Raw genomic sequence first — 14,932 nt, 5'->3', positions numbered from 1 at the left:
GTGTAACAAAATAGCCATATTTTCAATTTTCATTCCCATAGGACTTTAAAAATTTGTAAAAGGTTTCTGAATATTATAGCATTAAGCCTTGTTGGAGAATAACTCAGTGATGGAGGAATAATCATCCTCACTTTACAAACAAAGAAATGAAGGCTCAGAAATGTTAGTGAATTATCTAAAGGTACTTACAAGAGGTAGATGTATAAATTTCTTCTGATTTACTGTGTAATGTACTTCTACTAAGCCAATGTGTGGTTTATACAAATGTAAGTACAATTTTGTGTGGCCAATGGAGAGGAAGGATGGGGAAAAAAAACATAGGAGACAATTATTGGAGCTCTTAAAATTCAAATTATTTATCATAACTCTTGCCTTCTACCATATATTGAATTTTCTTGGTAAAAATTCTTAAAAATCAGAGACTTTTCAATTTGTAGTTCTGGGAAAAACCACAGGATGTCATCTTGTATAATTCTTTTTTCTGGCAAGCTGTTATTTTTAGATGAGTAATATAACTTTTAAAGCTGGTATAAAGCTTATTTTTTTAAGTAAGTTTTATTATTTTGAATGGTAATTCATCCCTATGGCTTAGAAATCAAAATGATTTAATAAATTATATATTAAGAAGTCTTGCTCTGACTCTAATTTCTGTTGTCCTCAATTCTCACACTCACCGACCCATTCTCACCTCATTGTGTATATCCCTCTGTTTTATACACTCAGATACACACACAAACACACAGAACACACACACAGAGATACACTCACACACATTCATATTTCCCTCTTTATTACAAAAAAGGTAGCATAATGGACACATCACTCTACGCTATTTTAAAATTTAACCCATCCTGAGATATTTTATAATCAATGCAATCTAATTAATTTTTAAAATTAATTTTTATTGGAGTATAGTTACTTTACAATGTTGTGTTAGTTTCTGCTGTACAGCAAAGCGAACCAGCTATACGTATACATATATCCCCTCTTTTTTAGATTTCCTTCCCATTTATGTCACCACAGAACACTGAGTAGGGTTCCCTGTGCTATACAGTAGGTTCTCACTAGTTATCTATTTTATACATAGTATCAATAGTGTATATGTGTCAATCCCCATCTCCCAATTCATCCCACATCCCCGGTTCCCCTCTTGGTGTCCATACATTTGTTCTTAAAGTGTGTCTCTATTTCTGCTTTGCAAAAAAGTTCATCTGTATCATTTTTCTGGATTCCACATACAAGTGATAGTATCTGTGGATGTTTATCGATAAGTGCTTGGGTTCTTCCTAATTTCTGCTATAAAAACCTTTGAATAGTGAATTGTAGAACAGACAGAGCTAAATTGTAAAGTTAGGTATGCCCATATCTGTGGCCTTTGACCTTTAGCTCCCCGCTCCCTCGGTTCCTCTTTTGAGGATGACGTTCTTTGACGGCTTGCTCACCATCACCATCAATGTTCCCCTTATCTCACCATCACCATCGATGTTCCCCTTATCTCCTCAATAAAGGAGGAGAGGAGTGGAAGACAGGGCTGGGGAAAGATGTTCTGTTTCCAAATTTTCTGGGTAAATGCTAGGTTATACTTTCAGGTCAAAGTTAAAAGCAACACATTCAGATGCTAAACCATAGACATTTACGAGCTTTTAACACATAGATTTCTTCTGCATAACCCCTGGCTTTTTCCAACTTGCATTAATCTAGCCATAGGCACATGATTCCTTTTGCCCTTCAGGGCCTCAGTCGCTAATGCTGAGGAATTATCAACAGAGTGCAGGCAAGGAACTCCCACGGAGAATATCACTCTTTTTTTTTTTTTTGCCTTTACAGATTAAATTTCCACCAGCACCTGATAATTTGATCGTAACCTATCTCTACTTGCAGCTTTATGTAGAGTTAGCATTAGATTCATCTCCACCCAGGGGCAATGTAACCTGAAAAAAAACCTTGGTTCAATGTTTTTGATAATAAAGGTCTAAATGGGGAGCATCCTGTGATTCAGAAAAGAGGTCAACTTTCTGGCACTGAGCAGAAAACAGCACACAGATATGAACCACCCACTCCAAATTATTAGCTACATCTTAAGTGATTAAAAAATTTTTAATGCAAAAATAGTTATTTAAGGTGTTGCACATCAGAACATACTTAAAAGTACCTTAGGGATATTGTGAAATACCACAATTTCCCATCTTTCATTTCTACATATCTTACTGCTGCATTTTATGTTCGGCACTGGTTGTCTATACAAACTGTTTCTGGAAAATCAAAGTTTATTAATGACATGCTGAAAAGAATAACCCGGGCTCTTTCTCTCCATTTAATCCCAGTGTTCATTTCCTCTTCATCTTTCTCTCACATGGCCTTTCATTGGTGTTCCAAGCCAGGTGAATGGTACAGTTTTCCAGGAAGGGTAATACTTCTGGAATAAATGTTCTTTCTAGTCTGAGCTACACAACAGCAACAAACTCTGTTGAAAAGAGAAAATTCATTCCTACCTGACACCAAATAACTGTTTTGAGTGATTATCTTCTCTGAACTGACAGGTTGTTCTGCAATGTAGACACAGCTTAGTCAATTTAGTGCATGCATGGTACATGAGGGGTTCCATATTCAAAGCAGAAAAAATTTACACCTGTTCACTCAACATCCAGAGTATTTATTTAGTTCAATAACACCTATTTTATATATATATATATGTGTATATATATATTTATATATATATATATTTTTTTTTTGTGGTACACGGGCCTCTCACTGTTGTGGCCTCTCCCGTTGCCGAGCACAGGCTCCGGACGCGCAGGCTCAGCGGCCACGGCTCACGGGCCCAGCCGCTCCGCGGCATGTGGGATCTTCCCGGAACAGGGCACGAACCCATGTCCCCTGCATCGGCAGGCGGACTCTCAACCACTGCGCCACCAGGGAAGCCCCATAGTCAATCTTTTAAAATAGGTGTTATTGGGGCTTCCCTGGTGGCGCAGTGGTTGAGAGTCCGCCTGCCGATGCAGGGCACACGGGTTCGAGCCCTGGTCTGGGAAGATCCCACATGCCGCGGAGCAACTAGGCCTGTGAGCCACAACTACCGAGCCTGCGCGTCTGGAGCCTGTGCTCCGCAACAAGAGAGGCGATAGTGAGAGGCCCGCGCACCGTGATGAAGAGTGGCCCCCGCTCGCCGCGACTGGAGAAAGCCCTCGCACAGAAACGAAGACCCAACGCAGCCAAAAATAAATAAATATCTTCAATAAGATTGACTATGTAGATTATAAAAAGTTTTCTTTTCAACTTGTTCATCTTACCCACTACATAAAATTGGAAAATAACGACAATGGATGTTTAATAGTTTTGTCAATAACTGATGAGATGACAGATATGTCAAAATCTTAAAAAAATACCATGAAATCCCACTTTTATAAATCCATCACAATCACAGACACTGTAAAAAAGTTATATGCAAATTTGCTCCTTGAATTATTATTCATAACTAGAAACTGGAAACCATCAAGATCTACAATAAGAAAGTGGCTAAGTAATAAACAAAGGCACATTTTATTTTTCGTTCTTCTCTGCCACATAGTGCAAGAATGATCTCCAAAAGTTGAGTCAATCTCAGAGTGGCATATTGTTCCTTATGCTTCCCTACAACATCCCACCAGGAGCGATTCCAGAAGCTGCGCTCAGTTTCAAGATGGCACACACACTAAAAATGGAATCAAAACATAAAGAGGTGATTTTTGTCCCCTGTTGAAATAGTTCTAATCCAATTGATTTAGTCCTGGGTCTATGTACAACTGAACTTAGGAAAGTTTTAATCACCTAGAAAATACATTATTATTTCCGCTGGGATATGGGAATTAGAGAGTGATTTTCAAAAACTTATGAAAAGAAATGAGTACCTTGTGAGATTAAGCACTGCACCAGCTTGATTCCATAATACTATTTACCAGACCCTGTATTATTAAAATGAACAGATTTCTTAAGGCTTTTTCATCCTTATGATTATTATTAGAAAAGCCCATAATGGAATTCATAATTTCACAGGAAGTCATATTCTTTTCAGTGTTATTTACCATGGGTGAGGGGGAGATTGTCTTTTCATATGTGCCAGTGAAACCTTAATGAAGGAGTTCCGTTTGGAACTATATTTTCTCTACATGAAAGCGGCCTGAATGTCTGCAGTAGGGGCACATTCTCCCCTGTATGCCTAGGAGTGCAATTTCCTATAAACTTATATTTTAAAGCCTACACATAAGGCTTAAAGAAAAATGCCACTCAGAAAGCGACGTGGAACAAAGGATCAAATGAAATACCACTATGGAGAAAGCACGGTAACTATGGACTCTATATTTTCTTCCCCCCTTCTATTATTATTAATTCTCAGCTTAGTTCTAAAAGCATCCTGCTTTCCAGAGAGAAAGTACAAATTTGCATGCACTCAGTATGAATGCCTTCCATAGGTTTACTTATTTTGTCTTAAACTTGAGGGTAGTTATCACCCTGGAGTTGTTCTGAAATCCAGCTCATTTAAACAATAGGAATGCAATGTTAAAGGCTTTTTTTCTGCCTTGAAAGTAGTAATTCTATTTTCATTTCTAAGTAATGTCTATATAGAATCCATAAATGTTACGAAGATGAAATTATTCTCTCATAAATCTGAAAATACACAAGCTATCACACAAATCAGACACTTCTCTTCAGTGGCATGGACACCCCTTCCTTACCCGTAAGATTGATCTTTTATGTTTGTTCGTTTTTTAATAAACCATCATGAAGGCCTGCTACCCTTGTAACAGACACTTGATATTTTTCCAAAGCAAGAAGTTTCATTTAAAAAGACAGCCAAGATTCACGCTCTGGTCATTCGGTATATAAATCAACAGACAGCGCTGCTGCTTCACTTTGCATTTGTACAGTGCACTTTAGCTGATTTAAGGCAAAGTCCAAAGCCCTTTCCGTGTACTGGACATTACACCTCCCCAAATCCCCACTTTCCTTCCACTGGGATACCCCTTCCTGTCATTGTTTTTTCAAGCAGAATGTCAAGTGAGAACACAAATTGATCTCTTGCTATTTATTTTGTGAGCCTCAATTAGACTCTGAGGCCATTAGCAAGATTGTTAGAGGGAACACACGTTTCATTCAAGGCAGCCCACCCTTTACTTCAGCTCCTTTTGTGTGGCAGAAACTTCTGAGGAACGGTTTACCATTTCTACATTTCATAAAATGTTTCACATTATTAAAAGGTGTATTGATTCAACGTGCTCACAACTATACAGCAAATGGAAAAGATAATTAGGTGAAGTAAGTTCACTAAAGTATTTTGCATATCAAAAGGTAACAGGGGTTTTTTAGTTGCTTGCTGTAATTCTCAATGCTCTTTTAAAATGAGAGACTAAACGAGTTTTAAGTAATATCTTGAACATTCTTTCAGTCACAAATTTCTTTCTTTCTTATTCAGGAAAAAAACCATTGTCTAAACTGATCTAGTCAATTTGCAAATGTTACTTAAAAAAACTAAACAAACAAACGAACCCTGATTAGCTTTCACATGGAATGCCAATGGGATTTTTAAAAAATTATTATTGATGTTTTCATTTCCAAATCATTCATAAAAAATGTGCTTGGTGATGATTTTGGCAACTTCGGGGATAAATGGCAATTCTTATGGGCAAAAAAAAAAAAATGTGGGCAGTTTTTAATAATCAGGGCACTGAGGCATTAGGTTAAAAAGTGATGTTAATACGCTCTTTCTCTGTGAATCCTTACCTACAGGCTCCGCAATTAAAGTTTTTACCGCTTAGGACATTCCTTTTAACTGTCCCCTGTTATTATAAGTAACGGTATTTATAGTCTGTTCTCTGCTTCATAAAAATTTACTTGAGAGGACTTGCATTTTCCAATTTCTTATCCATCTCTCATCCACTCAGCATGGAGATGAATTAAATCGCTTAAGACTAATGTGCCCTACTTTTTGCAAGGTGGCTTCTGAGTGACCATCAGCTGGCCAATATAAGGAGTGAGATAAAACAAATAATACGGTGTACACTGTCAGGAACACTCACTGTTCATCCTGGCGCTGACTGAACAAATTACTTTGGGCCTCTATGTCTCTGTTCTAAAGAGAATTGGATGAGTTATGGTATAAAAATTCCTTTAAATCCAAATTTTAAATGATTCTACTATGTAATCCAACTCCAAAGTACCTCCATAAGCACCACTGATGTGAAACTAAGGAACCACCCAATTCAAGAAGAACATGACACACATGACACCCACCTAGTGACACATATGACACCCAGGGACAAAGGGAACCGCCATTATTAAGAACTCTAGGAAGGACTAACACATGTTTCCAATTCTAGTCTACATGTTTAAAATTCACTTGCCATCTGGGCACTGAGATATCCCTCTACGCAAAGCGCTAGTCTACTAACATTTCATCAGATTCCACAACGAAAATACTTTTAAAATGTTAAAAAAAAGAGACTAATATGCAATAAAGAAAAATTTCTAGACATATAGTCAAATGCCAAGTCAATTTTACGAAATGCTCATTACTATTTCAATGATCGTAATCAGTTTTTATTTTTTTACTGTTCTTGAAAACAATACTAATATATTTATTTTATTATTAAAATATCCTACTCTTACCCATTATACATATATTTATTCAGGTCAACATAAACAAACAAAATCTTTGAAATGTGTTTTTACAATTATCTGTAAGGAATTTATATTATTGTTCTCTAAGGAGTGAAGTTGTATCACTGAAAACTGTGATTGAAATTTTTGGCAATTATGTAATTCCAACCAAAATACTCTTTTGATTCATATATACACAGCAGGCTTCAACTCTGATCTTTCTCTTGAGCTTCAGATCCATACACTCTGTCTGCTAGAAATCACCTATTTTAAAGGACTTGCTTTGTCAAAATCAGTCCCAAACTCAAAATTTCCCCTCGTCCTCCCAGTTGTTCCATCTCCCCATCTTGATTAGTGATGGCCTAATTCCTCTCCTCACTCAGCTACAAACTTTGGAGTCTTTCTCAACAACTCTTTTTCCCTTACTGCATACATTTTCAATTGATCATCAACTCCAATGAATTCTGCTTCAGAGACAGTTACACAGAGAGGTACATAGATGCCAGATAGATAGATAGATAGACAGATAGATAGATAGATGATAGATACAGATAGACAGCTACATAGGTAGATAGATAATTTTAGAAAAGATATCTTGACTGGCGGGAGTGAGAAGATCTTGGAAGCAAAGACACTACAGGCATACCTTGTTCTATTGTACTTTGCTTTATGCTTGGCAGATATTACATTTTTTACAAATTAATGATCTGGGGCAAGCCTGGATGGAGCAATCTATCAGCATCGTTTTTCCAACAGCATTTCCTCACTTCATGTCTCTGTGTCACATTTTGGTAATTCTCACAATATTTCAAGTATTTTCATTGTTACTGCATTTGTTACAGTGATCTTTAATCAGTGATCTTTGATGTTACTATTGCAGTTGTGTGGGGTGCCACAAACTGTACCCATGTAAGACAGCAAACAATTGATAAATGTTGTGTGTGCTCTGACTGTCCCACTGACCAGCAGGTCCCTGTCTCTCTCCCTTTCCTCGGGCCTCCCTATTTCCTGAGATACAACAATACTAAAATTAGGACAATTAATAACCCTACAATGGCCTCTGAGTGTTCAAGTGAAAGGAAGAGTCACATGTCTCTCACTTTAAATCAAAAGCTGGAAATGATTAGCTTACTGAGGAGGCAGCTGCACACTGAGACAGGCTGAAAGCAAGGCCTCTTGCACCAGACAGTGAATGCAAAGGAGAAGTTCTTGAAGGACATTAAAAGTCTACTCCAGTGAACACACAAATGATAAGAAACTGAAATGGAGAAAGTTTGAGTGGTCTGGAAAGGAGATCAAACCAGCCACAACATTTCCATAAGGCAAAGCCTAATCCAGAGCAAGGTCCCATCTCTCTTCAATTCTATGAAGGCTGAAAGAGGGCAGGAAGCTGCAGAAGGAAAGTTTGAAGGTAGGAGAGGTTGTTGGTTCATGAGGTTGAAGGAAAGAAGCCATCACCATAACAAAAAAGTACAAGGTGAAGCAGCAAGTGCTGATACAGAAGGTGCAACAAGTTATCCAAAAGATGTAGCTAAAATAATTAATGAAGGTGGCTACATTAAACAACAGATTTTCAATATGGACAAAACAGCCTTCTATTGGAAGAAGATGCCACTAAAACTTTCATAGCTAGAGAGGAGAAGTCAATGCCTGGCTTCAAAGCTTCTAAGAACAGTCTGACTCTCTTATTAGGGGCTACTGCAGCTGGTGACTTTAAGTTGAAGGCAATACTCATTTACCATTCTGAAAATCCTAGGGCCTTTCAGAATTATGCTAAATCTCATCTGCCTATGCTCCCTAAATGAAACAACAAAGTCTGGATGATAGCACATCTGTTTACAACATGGTTTACTGAGTATTTTAAACCCACTGTTAACCGGAGTGTGGAAGAAACTGATTCCAACCCTCCTGGATGACTTTGAGGGGTTCAAGACCTCAGTGGAGGAAGTAACTGCAGATGTGGTGGAGATAGCAAGAGAATTAGAATCAGAAGTAGAACGTGAGTATATGACTGAATTGTTGCAATCTCATGATAAAACTTTTAATGGGTGAGAAGTTGTTTCTTATGGATGAGCAAATAATGTGGTTTCCTGAGATGGAATCTCCTCCTGGTGAAGATTCTGTGAAGACTGTTGAAATGACAACAAAGGATTTATAGGATATTATATAAATACAATCGACACAGAAGCAGCAGTGTTTGAGAGGATTGGCTCCAATTTCTAAAGAAACTCTATTGTGAGCAAAATGCTATCAAACAGCATTGCACCCTACAGAGAAGTCGTTCATGAAAGGATGAGTCAGTTGATATGCAGACTTCACTGCTGTCTTATTTTAAGAAGTAGCCACAGCCTCCCCCAGGTTCTCTTCTACAACCGCCACCTGGTTTGGTCAGCAGCCATCAATTGGGGGCAAAGAGTCTCTACCAGCAAAAGGGCTACTTTAAGACTCGCCGAAAGCAGGGATGATGGTTGGCACTTTTTAGCAAGAAAGTACTTTTTAATTAAGGTATGTACATTGTTTTTAGACATAATGCTACTGTATACTTAATAGACTACAGCATAATATAAACGTACCTTTTATACTCACTGGGAACCAAAAAATTCATATGACTTGCTTCACTGCTGTCTTTGCTTTATTGTGCCTCCCTGGAACTGAAGCTACACTATCTCCGATGTATGCCTGTAGTTAGGAAGCTGTTAGAGTAATCCAGAAAGTAATGATGAAATTTCCACTGAAAACAGAAAAAATTAAGATGGGAATGAATACACAAAGACACACACACATACTGGAGTAGATCGATCGATCTATCTATCTATCATCCATCATCTATTATCTATGCCTTTGGTGAATTTCCTTTGCCCAGTCAGATTAAATCCATTCTCTTACACAAGAGGCACTTGAAAGTTTGCTAAGCTGTCTGTCCCCTCTGAGTTTACTGCACAACCCCAGGTAGTCATTCTGGTTCATTCATACCTCTCTATATACCATGAGTTCTCTAACTTAGGGCTTTTCCTTGAGTTCATTATTCTTCCTGAAATCCTTGAACATCCACATATGAATGAAAAGAACCTCAGATAGCACCCTCTGTCCCCAAAATAGCATTAAACTACAGGCACTTCTCAGAGTATTAGAAAGTCATCACTGAACAGAGCCAATGTATCATTTTTATCCACTGGAGCCGAAAAGCTGGAATACTGTTTTTATCATCTTTCTACCTGCTGTCCCTGCCATAGAGTTAGCTCTTGATATGTATCTGTTGAATAAATAATTGAGACAAAATTATATTTTTGTTATAATTATTAATAGCTGGTTTAGATTTTATTTTGCATATCCAGGTCTGATCTAAGTGTGGCACTAAAAAGTCAAATGTTTTGAGACAAAAAGGATTTCTGAGATACGGTTTATAGAACATGTATAGTTTATGTTATGACATGTTTAATATTCTCACCTCTGAGGTGATTGACAGATCAATTATTGAACAGAAAAGATGAGGATTCACGCTCATCCAAGAGGCAGCTGAGGCATTTACCTTGGTAACTCAACTCAAACCTCCCGGCTTTTTGAATCTATAGACCTGAATGTTTAAATATAATGGTGCTCTGTAAATATTACCTTATGTTGGCAAAATGGCTTATTTTTCTTCTTATGCTGTACTTTCGCATATTCTTTAATTATTATGTAATAATAAAACCTGCCAATATATGGTGCCTGCTCTGTGTTCCCCTGTGTTAGGGGCTTATGCACACCCCCTCTTATCCCTCCCATGTAGGTGGTGCTCCCACTATCATACTAATGAGGACCAGAATCTGAAAATATAATACTTTATTTGTGAGAAAAATATGTTAATGGAGAAAAACTGTCTTTTAAGAGAGCAGCTGAATATTAAACCTGATTTTGATTTTTAGTTAGTTAAAATATGAGAAAATGATGTCTGTAATTTGTCAAACCTAACAGAAACAACGCCACTGAGATTACTGAACACCCAGGATTCAGGCTGGAGGCCGTCTTCAGAGCTTTCGATTCCAGAAAGCAGGCTATGAACAAGCAGAATGCATAGCAGGACTCGTCTGGAATCGCTGGGCTGGGGGATTGCACACAGACTCACCAGGACCTCAAGTGGCAAATGATTTGTGTTCTTTATCATGAGCCCCTCATATCCTTGCTGACATCAAATTCAGGGACAACTCATCTCCTCTGATACAGATGACATAGAGCCAGAAATATGAGAAATATTTCACATGAATTACTTCTCATTTTTCAAAAGCAACCTGGGCAAATAGCAGTTCAGCTACATGACCTCCTCCCTCTCTGTCTCCTCTTCAACTTCCCCTTCAAAGATTTAGAAAAGATGATATTGCCAGAGGCCTCAGAAATGACAATACCTATGTTTAATCCTCCACATTTCAGATTCTGGGTATAAAATTTTAAATGTATATGTTACTATATTAATAGCAATAAATAATAGCTATCATTTGCATAGCATGTGTACTTGATGAAACAACTCTGCATATGCAACTTAATTTAATTTAAAACGAGTCTACTGTACCACAGTGGGATATTATAAATGTCTGTGATAGGATATACGTATCTTCAGTGTTCTGGTGACAAACGCTGCATCTATCTCTGTATCTATGCATCTTTTTCTACATATCCATGTATCTATATATTTATCCATCTCCATTTACCCATACACGTACACATACACATACTTGAGCACACAAAGACACATTTAATTGGTTTCTCTCTGTCTTCACCTCCTTGGGTTATTCACATCTCTGTGTGGCCCTTCTGGATTCTGGTCCCTGGGGAAGGAAATATAAATGAGGTGGGCTGGAGAGGCCTGGCCTTGGCTGACACTGGCAGAAGACCCCCTTCTGTGTCACCTTCACTCTCCTCTGTCCTCTCCTTCTGTCTCCCCTTCCTTAGGAAACACCCTTCCTAATAACACTCCAGCTTCTGTAGTTTTCCACACATGGGCACGTTCCAAGGCCATCAGTCCTCTTACTGCCTCTGTCTGTCTTCCATCTTTCAATGACGACGTCTTCTCCATGGCTTCAATTGCCTCTATGGGCTGACGCTCTACTCCCTCACTGAACCCAATAACAGAGGGTGAAAAAAAAATTCCCACGTTTAGCTACTTGCATTCAGATGTCTTAAAGGCTCGATTTGATAGCAGTTTCTATTTAAGTAGATTTAAGGAGATTATAATGCAAACATGTGTATATAAAGTCAATGACTTTAAGACAAAATGAGCATAAACATTATATTCCAAATTTCAAAGTGAACGAGGGGATAAATGGAATATGATTATTGGATCATATGCTCTCCAGAGAAGAAAAGCCCAGAAAAATGGAAATGAAAGCCAAAACTTTTATAACAAGCCTCACCAAAAAAACCCCATGAAAGTGCAGGTGTGTAGATTTCACTGACAGATTTCAATTAGTGCAGCTCTTTTTAAAATTAGCACCTGTCTCCACTGAGGACTGGCATGCAAAATAAAGCATGCAGGTATTTTCAGAAACAAAGACGAATTGATCTGGTGATTCCAAAACTGCATCCCATCTTTAATTTTTTGTTTTGGAAATAGGCTTTGCTTACAATCAAAAGAACAGTTGAAGAGCATATTCAGATGTATACAGTTTGACATAAATACAATTTCCAAAGTCAGTGACATTTCAAAAAATAAATTTCTAAAGCTCTCCAGTTATAGGAAACACATATAAAACACACATATAAAATATAGATACAAGAAATTCTGAAAAAAACAATGTAAAATGTAAATAAAATGTGGTCAGGACACTCAAGAACTCATAAGAACTATACTGATACTGATCAAATCATATATCCCTTTACTGTTCAGTCATCACATCTAGAATATGAACAGCTGGACTAAATCATTTCTGAGGTCATTTCAAGCTTCAGCACTGTACCATAATGCACCATCTTATCAGTCATCTTTGTGAGTGACCATTCTATACCGCTGATGCTGAAACATTAGCCTGGCATGAACTTTACTGCCATTCAATCCGTCTAGTCCCTCCCCTGACCTTTGGGATGCTTTATGGCCTGCACCTACCTCGTTAGTGTCACATTATCACCTTCCTAAACCTCTTTTCTCATTTCTTTCCTCCTTAATAAGACTTTGAATAATAGTATAAACAAAGCCAGACTATTTTAAGTCTAATTTACATTTGCCCAATGTTTTATTTATTTTTATATACATATGTGACATAATATATATGTATATAAAAATAAAATTGGTCTCATATTATTGTTCTAGACGGTATAAAGCTCAGAGAGTTATATGGATTTTAACATTTTTTTTATAAATCAAGACATACTAAGTACCAGCTCTTTAGTCCTTCATGTAGAATTACAGAACTGACTCCAAGCAGGAGACATTAACCGGTTAATCAACAGGCATTCACTAACCATACAAGGTATATTTAGCGAGTAACCTCTGAGAAGGGAGGTAAGGATGGCAGGGGGCAGTAACTAGAATGCTAATTTACTTTCCCTCCTCTTATACATATTTATATTCCACTTGGAAAAATGTCATTAATAAATGTGAACAAATCAGAGGACAAATTTGTTTCGAAAACATGTGGTGTTGCAAAAGAAGTTTGGAAAAAAGAGAAAACTCTAGCTTTTGGAGCTATATAAAAGACTTATTTTTGGAGGTGGGATTTCAGCTAAATTGTGAAAGATTTAGATAAGCAAAGAGGAGGAGAAAGAACACAGAGGTGAGAAAATGATATGAAAAGAGACTCAGAGGCAGTTCTTCCCTTCCTTCTCCCTCCCTCCCTCCCTCCCTCCTCCTTTCCTTCCTTCCTCCCTCCCTCCCTCCTCCTTTCCTTCCTTCCTCCCTCCCTCCCTCCTTCCTTCCTTCCTCCCTCCCTCCCTCCCTCCCTTCCTTCCTTCCTCCCTCCCTCCCTCCCTTCCTTCCTTCCTTCACTTCTTCCCTTACTTATTTCTTTCCCAGGGAGAGAAACATGGCAGAAGGCAGGGGCAGAATCAAAGAGAAGAATGTTGAGAGAATCAAAAAGTCAGATTCTCATCAAGGCAGAAGAGAAAGAGACCAAAGGGAAGATGTTCAGTGTCTTACTATGTCTGTATCAAATGCTACAGTAACACTGTGGGGGAAAAGGTTAACAATGGACATGAGATAGAGCAAAAGAGTTACAGTTAACTCTAAAGAGAAGTGTTTCAGCGAAGTACTGGGAAGAAGCCTTAGAAGGAATATAAGATCATGGTTGTACCAAGAAAAGAGTAATTGGTATATCTGTAAAGTAACTTGTGTTGTCTACCTCATATTTATCCAAATTATGATGACTGGTACATACAAGCAATAATTAAAATGTTTTGACCAAATTTGAGTATATGAACATCTTAACAAGCAGAGCTGCTTCTATGAACTGCGGAACCCTAGTTGACTTCCACACACCTGCAAAGCCTAATTCCTTCATGTCGTGATGATGACCATCTGAGGCTAAAGCAGGTTTCTAATGAGTACTTTGTCTTCAGTCCACTACACTTACTGACCCCTATTCGCGGAAAATTCACCTAGCCTTTCTAAATGTCAGTCCTCCATCTGTAAGTTGAGAGCGGTAATAATAGTAATGAACTAGTAAGTTTATTTGAAGAATTGAATATAATAATGCTTGGAGAACACAACCCCATGGATGGCCCCTGACTGTTGTTTACTGTTAGTTTTAAATATTAGTAGCAGCCCCAATCAAAATAAAACCTATTAGTTACACAGGTAAATGATTGGCTTGGATAGGAAACAAAAGCCTATTCACAACTTTGCAGTACGATTTGATCTCCCACTCTAGCTTACTAAGTTATTAAACCTGCAAACTTGAATCAGATTCAGAGAGGTTTAGGAAGAAAAAACACATAAATGAGATGTAAATGAAAGCATTTTTTTGAAGGTATGGAAGGGAAGATAAGTAGGGGATTCTACCAATTCAAAGAATGAGTGCCCTGATTGGTGCAGTTTGAATCTGTACCAATGGAAGCATAATGCCGAAGGTCAGTTGAGTTCCTCTTACATGGTTGAGATGCACAAACTATCACTACCTCAAACAGTTGACTTACTGAATCCATTAACCAGCATAACTTGATGCAAAAACCAAAGCTGCCAAACAAGAAATAAACTGGAATAAAATATGGAGGAGTTTGCTCGTGCATCCATCCATTAGAAGTTTTTAAACAAACACATAATTGTTTAGAATTGTATGGTGCCAATTCTGGAACTTGCAAGATGAACCAAAACATTTCTTCATTGTATGTTATT

The 14,932-nt window shown here is 37.8% G+C and overlaps 1 protein-coding gene across 1 annotated transcript in view; it reads right to left on the bottom strand.

The window, feature by feature from the left end:
• Nucleotides 1–14,932, bottom strand: part of NALF1 (NALCN channel auxiliary factor 1) — a gene marked incomplete at both ends in the record, with an annotated part of 574,280 nt that overhangs the window by 361,285 nt on the left and 198,063 nt on the right. The window lies entirely within an intron of this gene.

Source organism: Grampus griseus (genome assembly GCF_964374135.1).
Source record: "Grampus griseus genome assembly, chromosome: 18".
Lineage (NCBI taxonomy): Eukaryota > Metazoa > Chordata > Mammalia > Artiodactyla > Delphinidae > Grampus > Grampus griseus.
The sequence above is the reverse complement of the archived record's forward strand: the minus strand, read 5'-3'. Positions and strand labels throughout refer to the sequence as shown.